At 44.4% G+C, this 17,348-nt stretch overlaps 1 protein-coding gene across 8 annotated transcripts in view; it reads right to left on the bottom strand.

Moving 5' to 3' along the window:
* Positions 1-17,348, bottom strand: part of MYO9A (myosin IXA) — a 172,363-nt gene that overhangs the window by 69,305 nt on the left and 85,710 nt on the right. The window lies entirely within an intron of this gene.

Genomic DNA, 17,348 nt, shown 5'->3' with positions numbered 1-17,348 from the left:
CTGGTAATGATTCTTGCTCTGCACTAAAATGGCTTTTGCTTCTCAAGCTCCCACATCCAACGTTCAATTCCCTTGCCAAAACTTCTTTCTGCTGTTTTATTTTATGCCACGTATGTCAATGGTCCTAACAGCACAGGGAATTGGGTGTAATCCCAGGGCTGTGGATGTGCCCCTGAATTTGGCTTGGTTTCTTTCATGCATCCGAGTGGATGATACACGAGATCACACCACAAATCCCATCACTGGTGGTGAAAGGAAAGAAATATATACATACATTAAATTTAAATATAATAAATTCACCAAGACCCGTGAAAGGTTTCCTGGGGGAGAAGGAAGGAGAAGGGTGGATATTGCACAGGAGCAACAGCAAGCTATGTGAAAACACAGGCCAGGACAGGCAGCGCCTGGCACCAGCAGAAGGGCTACAAAAGGGGAGGTTAAAAACCTGCCTGGTAAATCTGAGGGTTTCTGAAAACTTGAAGTTTTCCCGGTACCACCAGCAGGAGCTACAAATCATGGCAGGCAGGTTCAGCGCTTCTCCAGCAGCTCTCCCAGAGAGAGGAATAACAGCGCCGAGGAAGGGTCATCCCCGCCACAGCCGGGATCAAAGAGATTCTGCTTGGTGGGATGAAAGCTGAGATCAAAGGAAGATCCCTGGGCTTTTGGACAGGCACCTACATAGAGACCCAGAAAGCAGGAATTTCTATTTAAAGGTTATCTTTGTTCTTGGTGCTTGGGATTCTTCCTTGGTTTCAATTATCACCTCGAGTAGAGCTTTGGTACATATTAATCACCTAAAAACTTATGGCACTAGCCATGACTGCTACATTTGGTTCATTTTAGCCACTGCAGAAGAATAAAAAAGGAACCATAAGATTCCCATGTAATTATTTCAATTAAACCTTGAACTGTAACAAATCAGTGGCTTGTCACACATTGCCTTGAAATCCTTCTCACCAATGCTCTCTTCGAGGAACATCATCTGAGCAGCCTCATGTCACTGACCCCAAGTGAAAGAATAAAGCTCATGTAGCATCATTATCTTCTATCAGCTTACTTCCACCTCTTTTTTCCTTGATTTTTGGAGATAGCAGCATTTAGCGTGACCACAAGCCATTCTGCCAATGTTTTGCTCTTAGAATGCTATTAAGCACATGGTCTCACTTCCTCTCCCTGTCCAGCTGGAATAGGAGAAAGGATTAACACAGTCCACGCCAGGGGAGGTTTAGGCTGGATGTTAGGAAAAATTTATTCATGGAAAGGGCTGTCAGGCATTGGAACAGCTGCCCAAGGCAGGGGTGGAGTCCCCATCCCTGGAGGGATTTAACAGACGTGTGGATGTGGAACTTGGGGACATGGGTTAGTGGTGGCCTTAGCACTGCTGGGGGATGGTTGGGCTGGATGAGCTCAGAGGGCTTTTCCCACCTGAACAATTCCATGGTTCTATGACTGAGGATGCTCACAATCTCTGTACACTGCTAACTATAAAGTGGTGGCAATAAAAAGTGACAACACAAAGTAACTAGAAAATATGGCCATAATTAGCAAGGAATTGCTCACCCAAAAAACAACCGAAAACAAGCATGTGATGCAAATAGGTGAGTAACAGAACCAAGAGGATTTTGGTGCAGCTCAGACCAAAACAGCACTTTTAAAGAGTGAGCTCTTGAAATGCTCGAGTTCTTCAACAAGGGCTGGAAAGCAGCCGGCATTTCAAACACAAAGAGCTCAAGTTCTCACTAACTGCTTTTTCTTCCCTTTACTGATGAAAAGGGTTTGGGGTGGGTTTTTTGGCTGTTTTTATTAAAAGCAACACAGGTTGTTTGGGTGGGGGAGATTGCTATCTATTTTTTTTTATTTACTCAAATGTGAGAGAATATCTCAGTGATTAATAGAAAATTCAAGGCTCCATCTACACTTTTTTCATTAAGCTGGAAGAAAATAAGTGCCACTGTCACACCAGAAAAATCAGTCTCTGGGGAAAGACGAAGGCCAAGATCCAGGAATGCCTCTCAGTGCCCTAATGCTTTGTCCTGGCATAAACCCAATTAATTGCTCCAAAGTGCAATTAAAAACAAACTCCATCTCCATTTAAATCCAAAAAGAACATAGTTGTTTCTCCTACAGCATCATATATGGGTTTATGTTGCAACACTTTTCATTACCTTTTATTAGAGGCTACAGGGATGTGCAGGACTTCACCCCTGAATGTCCCTAGGTTTTTTTTCCACAATAAACTAGGATATCATTATGCCTGCACCACTCCAGTGCTGAGGAATGCTGGGACTGTGACTGCCATGAGTCTCCTGAATGGTCAGACTGGGAAGTTTCCTGACACCAGCACTGCCCAGTTTCCTCCACAATGTGCAGGGTGGAGGATGAGCCACTACTCTCATTCCCAAAGTGGTCTCAGCTACATGAAGAGCTGGGAAGCCCATGAAAAGGTGATTTCCTTGCTATGCTTGGGTCCCACAATCAGTGGCCCAGATCCCAAAGTGTTCAACAGCTACTTTTAGAAGAGATGGTTTAATCCTAAGAGCTGGTAGGAAACTCCTGGCAAAGCAACATATTGAGATTACAGGGTAGATGGAGCACATTGCCTTCACCCATTTAAAAAATACCTGCACTGAAATGAACCCATTTTAAATGACTCAAGGTTTAGGTGGGCCCTGCCTTTATTTGACTTTTATTTCATTTCAATAAAGTATTTACTTTTTACAATAGGTCTCTACTGATGTCACGTTTTAAATATAGCCCTTCACTATCCTAAACAGATTCCAAAACTACAAAATCTGGAGACCATCAGGGTTTATTATTTCTTTTCAAATTCAGGAGCTGCAGCAGAGCATTTAAAATAAGGCTTTATGCTTTATTTAATGAGAAATCATTTATTTCTGTACTATCCTACATATCTTAAATTAATTCTAGTCTCTGAACTACATCCCATGCATCACATACAGCTTGTCTTCAGGTCAACACCTACAGCTTCTGGTCTCTTCCTCAAGTCTCCTTACGTGACATTTAGGCAGATCTGGAACATGGTTATGCTCATCAAACCATTTTTATTTCCCTCACAAAGCAAAATAAAAATAGCTGCTGCAATGCCAAAACAAATCTCTGGGGATCAAAGAGAGCAAGACATGTTGCATCCACACAAAAATATTGCTGATTCCAAACTGAGACAGATTAAATACGCTTTGACTCAGCAGGTCAGGAAATAAGCTACAGACAAGGTTTTAATCAATACTGTCCTGCTTATCAAGCTAGAAAGGATCTATATATTATTTATTATATGCCAGAAACTCCACTTGTTGGGTTGGCCAACTTTTGTTAAGATCCTGATATAACATATTTGAGTTTTTTGTATCATTTCATTGCCAAATTAATTGTACTGAAAGTTGTCATGATCAGCATTGGACTCAGGCCACCTTAAAAACAGATAAACTTCTGGAAACATCTTCTGTTAAAAGGGACAAGGGGAAGACAGGCTTAAGAATTAAATCTGCCTTTGAAGTGCTTTGGAACAAGGACTTAAGAGTTCCAGCAGCAGCAGCCTGTGTTTTAGAGGCTGGAAAAGATGTAATCTCAGGAACCCAAATTTGCTCAAATTAAAAGTCTCTGTAAAACACATTTGTACACACACAGGAGACTGTTAAGAACTGAGATTACAAAGTCACTAAATATATTTAAGCAAATCTGTCTGCTGCCATCCCACAGCACCCCCTGCTCCAGGCAGGATCCCTCACTCCTGCCCTTCTGTACTCAGAAGAGGGCTGAAATTTCAAGCTGGAATTATTAAAAATAGTTGTTGGTACCCATAAAATCCAGGGAAAGCAGGTGGGTTAAAATCCCCATCAAGCTTATACATTGAAAACTACAAGAAAGACATTGTGGAGCTTGAGCCAAAGATGGAAACAGAGCTGGGAAAGGGTCTGGAGCACCAGGAGCAGCTGAGGGAGCTGGGAAAGGGGCTCAGCCTGAAGAAAAGAAGGCTCAGGGGGACCTTCTGGCTCTGCACAACTCCTGACAGGAGAGGACAGCTGGGGGGGCAAGTCAGGCTCTGATCCGGGAACAGGGACAGGACAAGAAGGCACGACCTCAGTCTGTGTCAGAGGAGGCTCAGTGGTCAGGCACTGGCACAGGCTGCTCAGGGAAATGGTGAAGACTCCATCCCTACAGGGATTTAAAAGCTGTGTGGATTCTAGCACTTGGGGAGATGGGTCAGTGGTGGCCTTGACAGAGCAGGGGAATGGTTGGACTAGATCTTAGAGGTCTTTTCCAACCTAACTGATTCCATGATTCCAAGATGCTCAGCTAACCTTTTACAGACATTTTCACATGATTTTGCTGGAAGTTTCCTGCATGCTTCTTATTAGATTCAGTGTTTTTACTGCTGACTAACCTAACACACAAGCAAGAGCAACAATAGTTCAGTTTGAACAACAAAACCTCAAATATTTTACATCTTTCAGACTAAGGGGAATAAATAAAGCCCAGAGAACAGAGGGTGGGTGAAAGCAAGTGCTGAAGGACTTTGAAAGGCGAAGAGCAAAAATTGCAGCAACATCCCTGGATGGCCCAGGGAGCATAAAGCAAAGAGATCCCACTGAGTTGGACTTGATGATCCTTGTGGGCCTCTTTCAACTCAGGATATTCTCTGAGGACAAAGCCATCAAGATGCTGCTGGAAGCTCTGTGGTGCTGTACAGTTCACAAGACTTGCTGCATGGCTGGTCATGGTCCTTTTTACCTCCAGTTTTCCAGCATTTTCCCAGGAGACTGCATGTGTGCATCCCATTATGGACACCATCGACGTTATTTGTTCACAGTAGGTAAACACATTGCCAGCACCAGCATTCCCTACCAATGCAGAACTCCCATCCATCCCCAAAAATATGGCTTTACAAGCAACTCTCCTTGTAATTTTCACAAGAACTATTTGGAGCTATTTTTGCAATAGCTCCAAGAATCGATTTGTTAAAATAGGAATGATGTTGATACAGCCATAGGAACTACCCATGGATTCATTCTCTCCTGGTGACCCCCCAACTCTTCCGGAATACGTGCAGCTGTTTCCTGCCCTCCAGGAGGAAAACAAGCAACACATTCCCCTTTCAGACTCTTATCAACAAATACTGAACAGCTACAGTAATTCAAAGATGACAAGAAATGTTTCTTTCCAGGTGTGAAGTTTGCAGGATTTGGTGTAAAACTTAAAGAAAAGGTGCTCAATTATTTAAGTAAAGTTGGGCACTACAAAATACATTTTCTTCTGCTGGAGAGAAGAAACAGAGATTTCTCTTCTCTTCAGGAAATCAGATTTGAACACAGGAAGAGAGGAAATACCCCCTTTTCCCTTAGGGCCTTTGATGGGCTTCCTATAATTTCTATACAAGGATGAAAGGTGCTTCCAATGAAATGTTTGGGGAAAAAAAAAGTAGCAGTAGAATTCTTCCTCTTCAGGAAATCCCTCAAAAAATCAAATCTGGATATGTGGTTTTACTGGCTCTGTGGGAGCTTCATTTGTTTGCTTTTCTTTTAATATGTAAAGCAAGTTTTCAGCATGTTCTCTGATTAATCAATTGGTGTTTCTGCTCACAGGGATTTGGCACTAAATCCCAGAAACTTGTTGATATCCTACCACAGAAATTATTTAGTGAGCTATTATCATAAACAGGATTAGATTTTCATTATCATTTGATATTTGGTTTGAAATCCTTATCAGCCATTCCCATTTTACCCCCATTTATTCTCTAAGGTAAAATTTGGCTTCATAATTACATTGGTACTTACTGTAACACAAATATATCATTCCAATATGGCTCAGAGGAAAAAAAAAAAAAAACCAACGTTTTAAAACCTACTGAATTTTACCCATGGCATTTACCTAGGCTTTTCAGATGAAAATCTCCCTCCTTCCATCACTTCTGTGGGTTTAAATGACATATTTAATTTCCAAGTAGGGGAAAAATCAGGAAAAGCGTGTATTTTCTTATTTGCTTCAAAGTGCCTACTCAACAAAATCATGCTGCATGCTAGTAAATGATTAAAGAAATCAGTTTCTAGTCTTAAAAAAAATAGTGCTTGCTTTTTTTTAAAAAATAAACATATTAACAATGCTTGGTCACTGTGAAGAGGGATAGGATTTATCCAAGATTAGAACCAACAAAAGGAGGAGGAATTCAAGCTCTCCTAATGCACTTGATTTGGATTACCTAAAGAGATCTAATGACTAGGAACAGAAGCCAACCCCCCATTCTCAGTGAGCCTTGGATGTGCAGACAACTGAAAACAGCCCACATGCCACTCCATGGCTCATTGCTGTCACTGCTGCTCACCTGCTTTTCACAGCTGTACCCATTGGGGATGAGGCTGGGCTGCAGCCCCACTCCCAGTTACCACAAACTGTGTGCCTACAGGCACGGACACCTCCTGCTAGCCCAGGGTGCTCCAAGCCCCATCCAACCTGGCCCTGGACACTGCCAGGGATCCAGGGGCAGCCACAGCTTCTCTGGACAACCTGTGCCACAGCTTCACCACCCTCACAGCCAAGAATGTCTTCTCAATATCCCATCTAACCCTGCCATCTGGCAGTGGGAAGCCATTCCCCCTGGTCCCGTCCCTCCATCTCTTGACCCCAGTCCTTCTCCAGCTCTCCTGGAGCCCCTTTAGGCACTGGCAGGGGCTCTGAGGTCTCCCTGGAGCCTTCTCTTGTCCAGGTGAGCACCCCCAGCTCTCCCAGCCTTGCTCCAGAGTAGAGGGGCTCCACCCTCAGAGCATCTCTGTAGCCTCTTCTGGACTTGCTCCAGCAGCTCCACATTCTTCTGATGTTGGGGACCCCTGAGCTGGAGGCAGCTCTGCAAGTGGGCTTTCATGAGGGTAGAGTAGAGGGGAAGAATCCCCTCCCATGCCATGTGTCCTACTCCATCCATGGCCAGCAGGATGAACACATTAATCCAGGATGAGAACATTGTGATAATAAAATAATTTAAATTACTTTTTTAGAAATAATATTTTTTTTAAAATAATGAATTACTAGCAGTTTATAATTTCCTAGAGTTGCAAGTAAGCAAGTAGTTTTGAAGGATGTCCTTGTCAACCTGATGATATGTTGACACTGGAAAATTGTCTCTCTGGATAAACTTGTTGAATTGACTTGCCCCATTGGGATTTTTAGGAAGGGTGTTAATATGGTCTGGGAAATCCGCTTAAAATGCCTCTGACTAATGCAGACTGGCAGCTTGGAGAAGGACCTTTGTCCAAGGAGGGTGATTGTGAAGGTGCCAATTGACTCATGGAAGGTACTGAAAAACTGGTACAAGAGGAGGGAGAGCACAAGAAGAATTAGAAAAAAGGTGTAACATAAAATGTGAAACTAATACCTAAACCCCCTCTCTGAATGTGAGAACATTTACACCTGATTTAGTGACAAAATCCTGAAGTGCCTTTGTGTTTGAGAGTTTTGTTGGGGCATGACGCAGCATTGTATGGTAATGACATTATAGGCTATTTTTTCTCATTGGAAAATCCACCCATAAGTTCTGGAAAACATCACTGACACTTGCATCTCTTGGATAAAATCCACTGGCGGGACAACCCGCTGCCTCCCAACACCAGGGTGATAGTGGAAGGTTTCTGCCAGGATGTGGCAGCCAGCTGGGAGTGCAGGAGCCAGAGATAGCACAAGGTTTCAGTGCTTTGTTGTCGTTTTTTGAAGTCTTTCCTTTGCAGGTACATTTATAGAATTAAAGCATAAAAATGAACCTTTATAGAATACTCAAACTACTTTTAAGCCAACTTTTCCTCTTTTTTGTTGTAATCAAAAATGAAAAAAGCATTTTTCACTCATTTTCTTTCAATGATGCCTTTAAAGATATTTTTTCTCCTCCTTAACTGTACATAAAAATAATTTTAAAACTTTTCTTGCAGGCTGAAGCCAGAGTGGTACACTGATGATCTGTTCTCTTAGGGAAATGACCCAGGAGAATGACAGGATTTTAATAAGATGTTCAGATAAAATATGAGTGTGGAAAATGACATCATACTTCTCCCGCCCAAGCATGATATAACACTCCTGGATGCCAAGCCAGGGATTAAGACTGAGTCTGATATCCTGCAAGAGTACCTTCCTCTGGGTGTTGAGCCTCTGTTTTAAAAAAAAACCTAATCCTGCTTGTCTCAGCCCATGTCCTGTGAGCCAAGGGGGAGCCCCAAAGGCTGCTTGGTTCATCCCAGACGCAGGACATGGATGGGGATGGAAACAAAATATGTTGGGTCACAACAGAGAAGGGAGCGGAACAGCAGGAAACCACAATTCTCCACACACACAGGGGTAACTCAGGACTCATTCAATGGGCCGAATGTAATGGTAGATCAATTCTGGGCCACGAAAAGCTCAATGTGAGCTATCCATGTGCTCTGGGAGCTCCAAATTCTCCCATGCTCTGGGGTCTGATTCCCCAGTGTGGGCAGCAGGAAAGGGGGATTCTGTCCCTCTGCCCTGCTCTCGTGAGACCTCACCTGCAGAGCTGCTTCCAGCTCTGGGGCCAACATCAGAAGGATGTGGAGCTGCTAGAGAGAGTCCAGAGGAGGCCATGGAGATGCTTTGAGGGCTGGAGCCCCTCTGCTCTGGAGCCAGGCTGGGAGAGCTGGGGGTGCTCACCTGGAGAAGGCTCCAGGGAGAGTTCAGAGCCCCTGCCAGTGCCTAAAGAGGCTCCAGGAGAGCTGGAGAGGGACTGGGGACAAGGGGGAATGGCTTCCCACTGCCAGAGGGCAGAGTTAGATGAGATATTGGGAAGGAATTCTTCCCTGTGAAGTTGGAGAGGCCCTGGCACAGGGTGCCCAGAAAAGCTCCAAGCCCCATTCCTGGAAATGTCCAAGGCCAGGCTGGACAGTGCTTGGAGTAACCTGGGCTAGTGGAATTGGCAGGGGTTGAAATTAGACAATCCTTAAGGTTCCTTTCAACCCACACCATCCTGTGATTCTGTGATCCTCACACTATCTCACACACATTCCCATTTAAATGGTTCATGTGCTTCTGTGAATTCCTGTTTTCTGAGGAGTAGCACAGAAAGTATCAGAGTGCTCCTGCAACTGCCCTCTCCTTACTCATCTTACTGTCATTAGATGGATGCAAACACAGAAAATGAAGGGAAAACCTCAAATAAGAACAGTAAGAAAATCTTTTGTGGGTGTGTTGAAGATCTAGCTATTGTGTCCCCACTGGTGGCAGGCAGGTTTGGGAAAGGACAGATGTGAGACCAACTACTCCCATTCCCATCCCCATCCCAGGCCAGAGCCTGCCTGCTGTTTATTTTTAGAGATGACTTCAAGTCTTGTCTCTGATATTGTCACTTTGCAGCTGATGACTGGAACAAGTTGTGGTTATGCTTTTCAGAAACAGCCCCCAAGCAGAGCCAGGAGCAAAAGAAACACAAATCTTGTTAGAGATTTTCTCCAATTCCTGACTGCGAAGCCAGGCAGTTACGAGCATCATCTTCCTAAAAAGATTTCACTCAGAGCCTTCGGATTTGGGCGGTGTGGTTAGAAAGTGTCATCTGTAACAAATCAAAACCGAAAAGGAAAGGAAAAAAACCACTCTCTCTTCCTGAAATTAAACCCTTCCAGAAAACAAGGCTGTAGCTCTTGCTTCTCCTGTGGAGAACACGTGGAACATCCCTTAGGGAAAGGTGCTCACGCAGAGCCATCCTGAGCCCACCACAGAGCTACAGGAGAAGAGAGCCACCAGGCAGCCAAGTTTGAAAGGTCCCCTGATGACAAAATGTGTTTTCCTTCACCTTGGTGCATCCAGAGTGCATTCTGCCAATGGAATGAACTGAGCTTCCATTCCACCCATGTTTTCACAGCAAAACCAGTACAAAAACCAATTAATAAATTACTTTATGTCACAGGAAGAAGTTGTGTGACCTGATGTGAGCAGGACACATTTAAGGAAATTTGCTCAGCATTTACAGGCACAATGTACTGGGATCCTCACCAAGGTGTCCAATCAATCACCAAAAGCAGCCCTCGAGCCTTTAAAAGCCAAATCCTGCCTTTAGATTGGTCCTTCCAAGCAGAGGGCAAGTGTAGACAAACTTGTTCTGCCAGTGCACCATCGTATCATTCCAGGTTATTTTTACTATTTTTTTTGGCAAGGTTCCCCAAAGAGAAGTTATTTCTCATCACACCTCAGCTGTTACTGTAAGGCAAAGTTTGTGCAACAGACCCTATCCAGACATAGAACTTCTACACCTCCTGCTCCTTCAGCCACTGATCAACAGCCCTGGGCTGAGATAAAAAATCAACCAGAATTTATTTAGATTGGGATTACACATGAAAATCCCATATTCCAAGAAACTGTACCAAAATTATATCCCTTGTGGGAAGAGCTGGCTAACTAACCCAGGAACGGTTTGTCTGCAGTCCTTAAAATTTTTTCACATGATTTTAGCAGAAATTTAAGTAACTAAAAGAACTCTGTGACAATAAAGCGTCTTTTGAGTAATCATAATTAAAAGAATCCCTTAAGGAGCTGAGAATGGATTTGATTTGAAGGGGCAGTTGGAGTGGGCTATAGACAGAGCAATCCATGGAAAGTCAGCATTTCCCTTCCTAAAGTCCTGATCTTGGACTTTGTTCAGAAATCTTGGAATCCCAATGTCTTCCTTGTTTTCCCAGACATCAGTGCCAAATAAATAGTAGGAACACAGTTAACACACAGGAATTTCCATGGTGGCATGGAGCAGAAGAGTGACTGCAGCAGCTTTTGCACAGGAGGATGCACATTTCCAAGGGAAAAGTGAGAAACCTCATCCCACAAATAGGTTTCTTTTGAAGTTCCACCCTCCCAGGTTGCTCTCATGTCCTGAAGCAGAGACAGTTGCTTGGCTCTTAAAAGCTTTGTGGGGTTTCAATTTTATTCCATTAATATTTTTTTCTGTGAATTCTGAATCCACTCATCAATGTAGCAACTCTTCAAAGGGCTCCTGCTGAGCTCCTCACGTTAATAACCCGTGGTGACAATGAGTCTCCTCAGCTAATGGGTTTTGGGATTAGTAGGTGCTTCCAGCAGTTCTGCTGCTTTCTGTTCCATTAAGTGTCCCTGTCCTCGTACCTTAGGACTGAGAATTTTCATTTCTTCATGCTATTAATTGTCTCCTTCTCCTTCCCACTTTTTCTCCTTGAATATTTTCAGGCTCGTGATTAATTGCAACTATGATCTTTTCCTTTGTTGTTTTTTGTTTTTTTTTTTAACATATTAGGTAATATTCTGCCATTTGGCCCTGGAACTCAATTTCTTCTCCCTTTTAATGGGCTGAAAAAGGCATTAGCCAGTACCACTCCAAGGATATAGAGAATGAAGTATCACTCAGTTCTTTGCTGTAATGAAATACTTTTTCGACTCACTACAATTCACTCCACAAGGCTTCTCTACCTTGTGCCTCTGCCAATTAACTGTTATTGGGCTGAAAATTAAGTGTTTGTGCTGAAAATGAGATGTTCTCTCTGATTTAAAGTCCCTAACACAGCAGAGTTTATCATCCCAAATAACCATCCTGTGATGGTCATTCCAAGAGCCTTGTATTCCTCGGCAAAAATTCATCCCAGGTGAAGAAGGGCCAGGTAAAATGACACTTGGTGACGTGAAAAAATAAAATCCAATGGTTTTGTGGCACCGGAGGAGAAAGATGTGTCTGGCCCACCGCTCCTGGGCAAAGGTTCCCTCCTCTCTCCTTCTCCCAAAGGACACAAATCCAACTTTCCTCCCACTCCAAGTCATCTCTCTGACTCTGCTGAGCCACCACAGACCCAGAGACAATGAACATGAGAGGATGAAAGAACAATGGAAGTAAAACTGTGGAGTCCTCAACAAATGTTTGCAGAAGACCTGGACTTCCCTCTCCTGCTTTGCTGTCACCCAAAACACAAGGTTCAGTGCTTATCACCCCCTGCCTAATTCTGTACATCTTAGATTATCAGGAGCCTGAATATTTTGGTTTGTAAATCTGATCTGAGCTTTTCTAACTAATCATGAGCTGATTTCACATGCACTTACAGCTGCACCTATTTATGCAGAATAAAAAGCATTTCACAGATTTAATTGTGATTTGGGTGCTCTGGACACAGTCACAGAACAGTTCCATGGTGACCTTCAATGGCTATGTAACATCAGCATGGAGCACCCAGCTGCTTCAGAGCACCTGAACAAAGACATGATCATGGAACGCCAGACAGGTTTGGCTTGGAAGGGACCTTCAAGGTCATCCAGTTCCACTCCCTGCCATGGGCAGGGACACCTTCCACCGTCCCAACCTGCTCCAAGCACTTTTCAACTTGGTTTTGGACACTTCCAGGGATGGGGCTTGGAGCTTCTTTGGGCAATCTGTGCCAGGGCCTCTCCACCCTTATTGGGAAGAATTCCTTCCCAATATCCCATCTAACTCTGCCCTGTGGCAATGGGAAGCCATTCCCCGTGGTCCCGTCCCTCCAGGCCCTTGTCCCAAGTCCCTCTCCAGCTCTCCTGGAGCCTCTTCAGGCCCTGGCAGGGGCTCTGAGCTCTCCCTGGAGCCTTCTCTTCTCCAGAGGAACACTCCCAGTTCTCCCAGCCTGGCTCCAGAGCAGAGAGACTTCAGCCCTTGGAGCTTCTCTGGGGCCCCCTCTGGACTCTCTCCAGCAGCCCTACATCCTGTTGATACTGGGCACCTCAGGGCTGAGGCAGCTCTGCAGGTGAGGTCTCGGAAGACCAGGGCAGAGGGGAACAACCCCCCCTCTCCCTGCTGCCCAGGTTAATGGGGGAGTTCGGGGCTGCTCCCCAAGAGCAGCTTGCACTGCCTTGCTGGAGGTACAACTCAGTCCCTTTCAGTTCCTCTGAGTTTTCAGACACAAGAAATTAGCAGTAATTTTCCACTTACAATTCTTAACACACATTCAGTTAAATGCAGGGCATGTTTAAAGTGACACCCATCACATAGACAACCAGCTCCCAATAGCTCTCCAGAATTAAAGGAAGGCAAGAATCAGGTCAGTTGTTGACCAAGAACTTGTCTCACATCTTTTATTTCCCTTCTGTTGCACAATTTCACATCACATTTCTCCCAAAAGTGTGAATTAATTATCTTTCTAACCCTTAGGGTAAAATGTCCTTGATCACAAATGGCTTAAAATTATAAAGATCTGTTAAAATAATGTCTATTAGCAAAGTTACTTACTTAAGAAATACCAACTGTATTGGTTAATGAAATTAATGAATTGAAAACATCATGGAATTTTTTTTTTTTCTGGAGGAATGTAAAACAGGCCTCGCTAACAGATGTATTTACTTTGATAATGAGTTTTAACTCATTGGATGAAAAACAGGGAAAAATGCAGAGACTGGTGAAAAACAGACAAGCAGGTGCTGGACACCAGCCTGATAAACAGAACAGATGGGATGGAAACCAGACAGGGATGCTTGTGGAGCTCAGCCACAGGCTTGTCTCTGGCATGATGGAAAGGGATGGAACCACCAACCAAGATGGATTTGAGAGAGTTAAATGAGTGGATGAGTCAAGGCATATTCTAATGGCCTTGGAGACCTGCAGTGAGTGGACATGGAAAAAACCTGAATTCCTTGGATTATTTAGATACAAGCAGGAAGACAGATGTGGCCCAGGAGAGTAGTTCCTCGCATGGATTAAGATGATACTCAGATTACAAACAGGATCAAGAGAAAGATTTTTAACAACCTCCAAGTTCTCCACAAAGACGTGACTGAAGTGCTCTGCTCCCACGTCTCCTACCAAACATCAGTCAAGTCACTTGATATTTAATGCATCTTTATTTTTTCTTTTGAATACCTGAACTATGGCTTGTGAAATTTCCTACCTCAGCATAACTGCAAAAATGCACATAATAATATATGAAAAAAAAAAGCCCAGAGTCTGGAGTTGAGGGGTACTTTGGGAAGGACAACAGCAACCCACAGCATGTTACTTTGCTGCCACTAAAATCCCACTTTTCCCTTTTTCAGCTACGTGCCTGCTGTATTTTGCCTTATCAAGGAGAGGATGGCTGGTGCTGCAGAGATGCCCAATGCTCACGACAGATCTGAATCAAAATAGTCCAATCACCCCTACTATCACTGATGGCTCTATTGCACCCATGGCCTTTTCCAAGGGTCCTCCCCATTGCTAAATGATAAGTGGAATTTTCCAGTTCACTGTTACCACATGCTGCATTGTGACTTCTCTGGAAACCCATGAAGTGCTGCTGGCTCCATTAATGCACCATCTCACTTCTGATAAAGTCTTTGGCAGCTGTTTTTGACAACAGCCCAAGACCTCAGCACAGAAGTGCAGGCTTTCCTGTCTGTGCAGCCTTTTCCCTAAGTTCATCTATGGCCTGAAGCTTCTAAACCTTTATGCTCGCCCAAACTGTGCAGTCCTTTCAAACACTGCATTAAAACATCATCCAGTGCTATAAAAGGAAAATGGATGGTTCCAGGAGGCAGCTCCATGGCAGATGAGCCACTGTGGCTCAGGAGATAAGAGGCAGCTGCCAGAGATTAATATAAGAGTTATTTATGTATGTGGTGTGTTTGATTGCCAGAGGTGCTGGAGCTGCAGCCAGAGAGGATGGCAGCTCCCCTGCAGGGTCCCAAATCAAGCACGTTTGTCATCACTGCCACAGCCACGAGAGGCAAAATAAAGTAGTCTTTCCCTGCAAAACCAGATCTCCCCTTGACTGCCCTCTCCTTAATTTCAGAAAGAGCTGTAGCTCCAGAGACATGGGGATGTATTTGAATGCTAATAGCATGGTCACACACAACCTCCAAACAATAAACCATGAGCTACTGAACGATGAGAAAAGCTGATGACACATTATGCTTTGCAGGGTCTTCCTGAAAAACCATGTGCTCATCCCCTAATCCCTGTAACATCCCAACTACGGGCACTGACTACACACCAAGGATCCCACCCTGGAATTTAGCTCACAACTATTTATTTGCTCCTACCTATGGCCCTCCTCAAGCAGGTGCTGCTGCCACACACCTTGGATGTTCCTGGGTAAAATAAAGTAAAATGAAATCTTCTCTCTGATGGGAAGATAACTTGCTCAAATGAAGATGACAGCACCAGCAACTGCTGGCACACAGGAAACCCCAATTTTAATTGCTGGAATCCTACCTCCTCACTGGACTTCAGTGTTACATTTAAGCTGTTACCTGATCTAGATCAAAGATTCAGAGAATGTTTGAGCTGGGAGGGTCTTAAAGCCCATCTCATTCCAGCCCCTGCCATGGGCTGTGACACCTCCCACTAGGCGAGGTTACTTCAAGCACTGTCCAGTCTGGCCTTGGACACTTCCAGGAATGGGACAGCCACAGCTTCTCTGGGCTGTGTGCCAGAGTCTGACCACCCTCACAGGGAAGAATTCCTTCCCAATATCCCATCTAACCCTGCCCTCTTTCAGTTTGAAGCCATTTCTCCTTGTCTTGTTACTCCAGACCCTTGTAAATACTCACTCTGGAGCCTTCCCTTTTAGCTACTAGAATACAGTCTTGGATTCTCCAAGATCATCCAGCAGAATAATTATATGCAGGCAAGAATCAAAAAGTCTTGAATTTATTAAAAGAAACACAGAGTTGGCAAAGTCAGTATTTCTGCCTAACTTTAAAATGGCACATTATTCCTGAGGGAAAAGCCCAACTCAACTCCTGAAGCAAAACAATGAAGAGAGAGGAAGTACAATATGAATAAACAAAGGTTTATTTACTGGTGGTTGCCACTTGCAAGCTTCCAAATGCTGGGAGAAGAGAAGGTCCCAGGGAGACCTTAAGAGCCCCTTCCAGTGCCTAAAGGGGCTCCAAGAGAGCTGGAGAGGAACTTGGGACAAGGCTCTGGAGGGACAGGACACAGGGAATGGCTTCCCACTGCCGCAGGGCAGGGTTAGATGGGATATTGGGAAGGAATTCCTCCCTGAGAGGCTGGAGAGGCCCTGGCACAGGTTGCCCAGAGAAGCTGTGGCTATCCCATCCCTGGAAGTGTTCAAGGCCAGGCTGGACAGTGCTTGGAGCAAGCTGGGATAGTGGAAGGTGCTGCTCCTGGCAGGGGGTGGAATGAGATGAGCTTTAAGGTCCCTCCTAACTCAAACCCATCTGTGATTCCATGATGTCCATCCACAAGTTGTCCCCACTTTGCAGTACCTTCTACCCAAAGCATGCCAGAATAAAAGATGTAGTTTTACCCAAATTACTGCAAAGATATCCCCAGGAACCAGGAACAGTCAGTCTGGTACCAATTCATAACTGAAATAAATGCTTCAAGTGAGCTGCCAAGTGTCCAAACCACTGTTTCTAAAAAAAAAAAGCCCCAAACCACAGGACTGTGTTTCCAATCAGCACACAAGAAGGAAGGAGCATGCAGCCAGCCAGGAATGTGACATCACTGCAAATCCAACTAAGTCAGCCTCTCCATGTGCTCTGGAGCTGCAGCTCGGGGAAGGGGAAAAGAAAAGGCTTGTCTTGGAAAATAAAAGTCGGTCTCAGCTCTGAAGCCTCCAAAATACCAAAGGGAAGGATCCCTTCAGGCCAACTCTGCCCATTCAAGACTATTAAAGGGGGTGACAGTTATCACAGCAGGACCCTAAGGGCACAAATCTCTCAGGAGCCGGCCTGGGATCATGGAATGATCACACTCACTTTCCATGAAAAGCATTTCTGCGTGGAGTTGTCATCTCCACATACTCCAACACTGATGAAAGGGATGGGCAAATGTCAGCCCCTGTGCCGAGCACAGAAAGTGAAACATTCCAGAATGGAGTAGATGCACATGGGAACCTCATCAAAGCTCAAAACCCATCCCAAACTTAAATCTCAAGCTTTTTACATGGAATCCCAGATAGTTTGGGCTGGAAGGGACCTCAAAGCACGTATTGATCCATCCCATACCCAGGGCAAGCCCCATCCAACCCAGCCTTGGACATTTCCAGGGATGTAGCATCTACCACCTCTCTTGCAATCTGAAGACTGGTAGATCCAACCTGCTCTTCTTGATGGTGTAAAGAAGCAAGGACATACCAAAATGACATTATGCAAACCTTTTTGCGAGAGCCTGTGGAGCAGAGTCTTTTCCAGACAAACTCCACTGAAAATTTCAGTGTACCAAGCTATGAAAAAACCCACAGGCATCTGAAGAATAAAATAGCTGCTGTATCCATCAAGAAAGGCAGCTGCCCATGAGCTACAGAGGTCATGGTGGGAGACCCATGTCTCCAAATCCTCAAACCCTCAATGGCTCCATCCATTAGAGCCAAATATAATGCTCCTTTGTTAAATACACAGGAATAACCAGCCCACTGATCCCCAAG

The sequence above is a fragment of the Vidua chalybeata genome, chromosome 13, assembly GCF_026979565.1.
Source record: "Vidua chalybeata isolate OUT-0048 chromosome 13, bVidCha1 merged haplotype, whole genome shotgun sequence".
In the NCBI taxonomy this organism is placed as follows: Eukaryota; Metazoa; Chordata; class Aves; order Passeriformes; family Viduidae; genus Vidua; species Vidua chalybeata.
The sequence above is the reverse complement of the archived record's forward strand: the minus strand, read 5'-3'. Positions and strand labels throughout refer to the sequence as shown.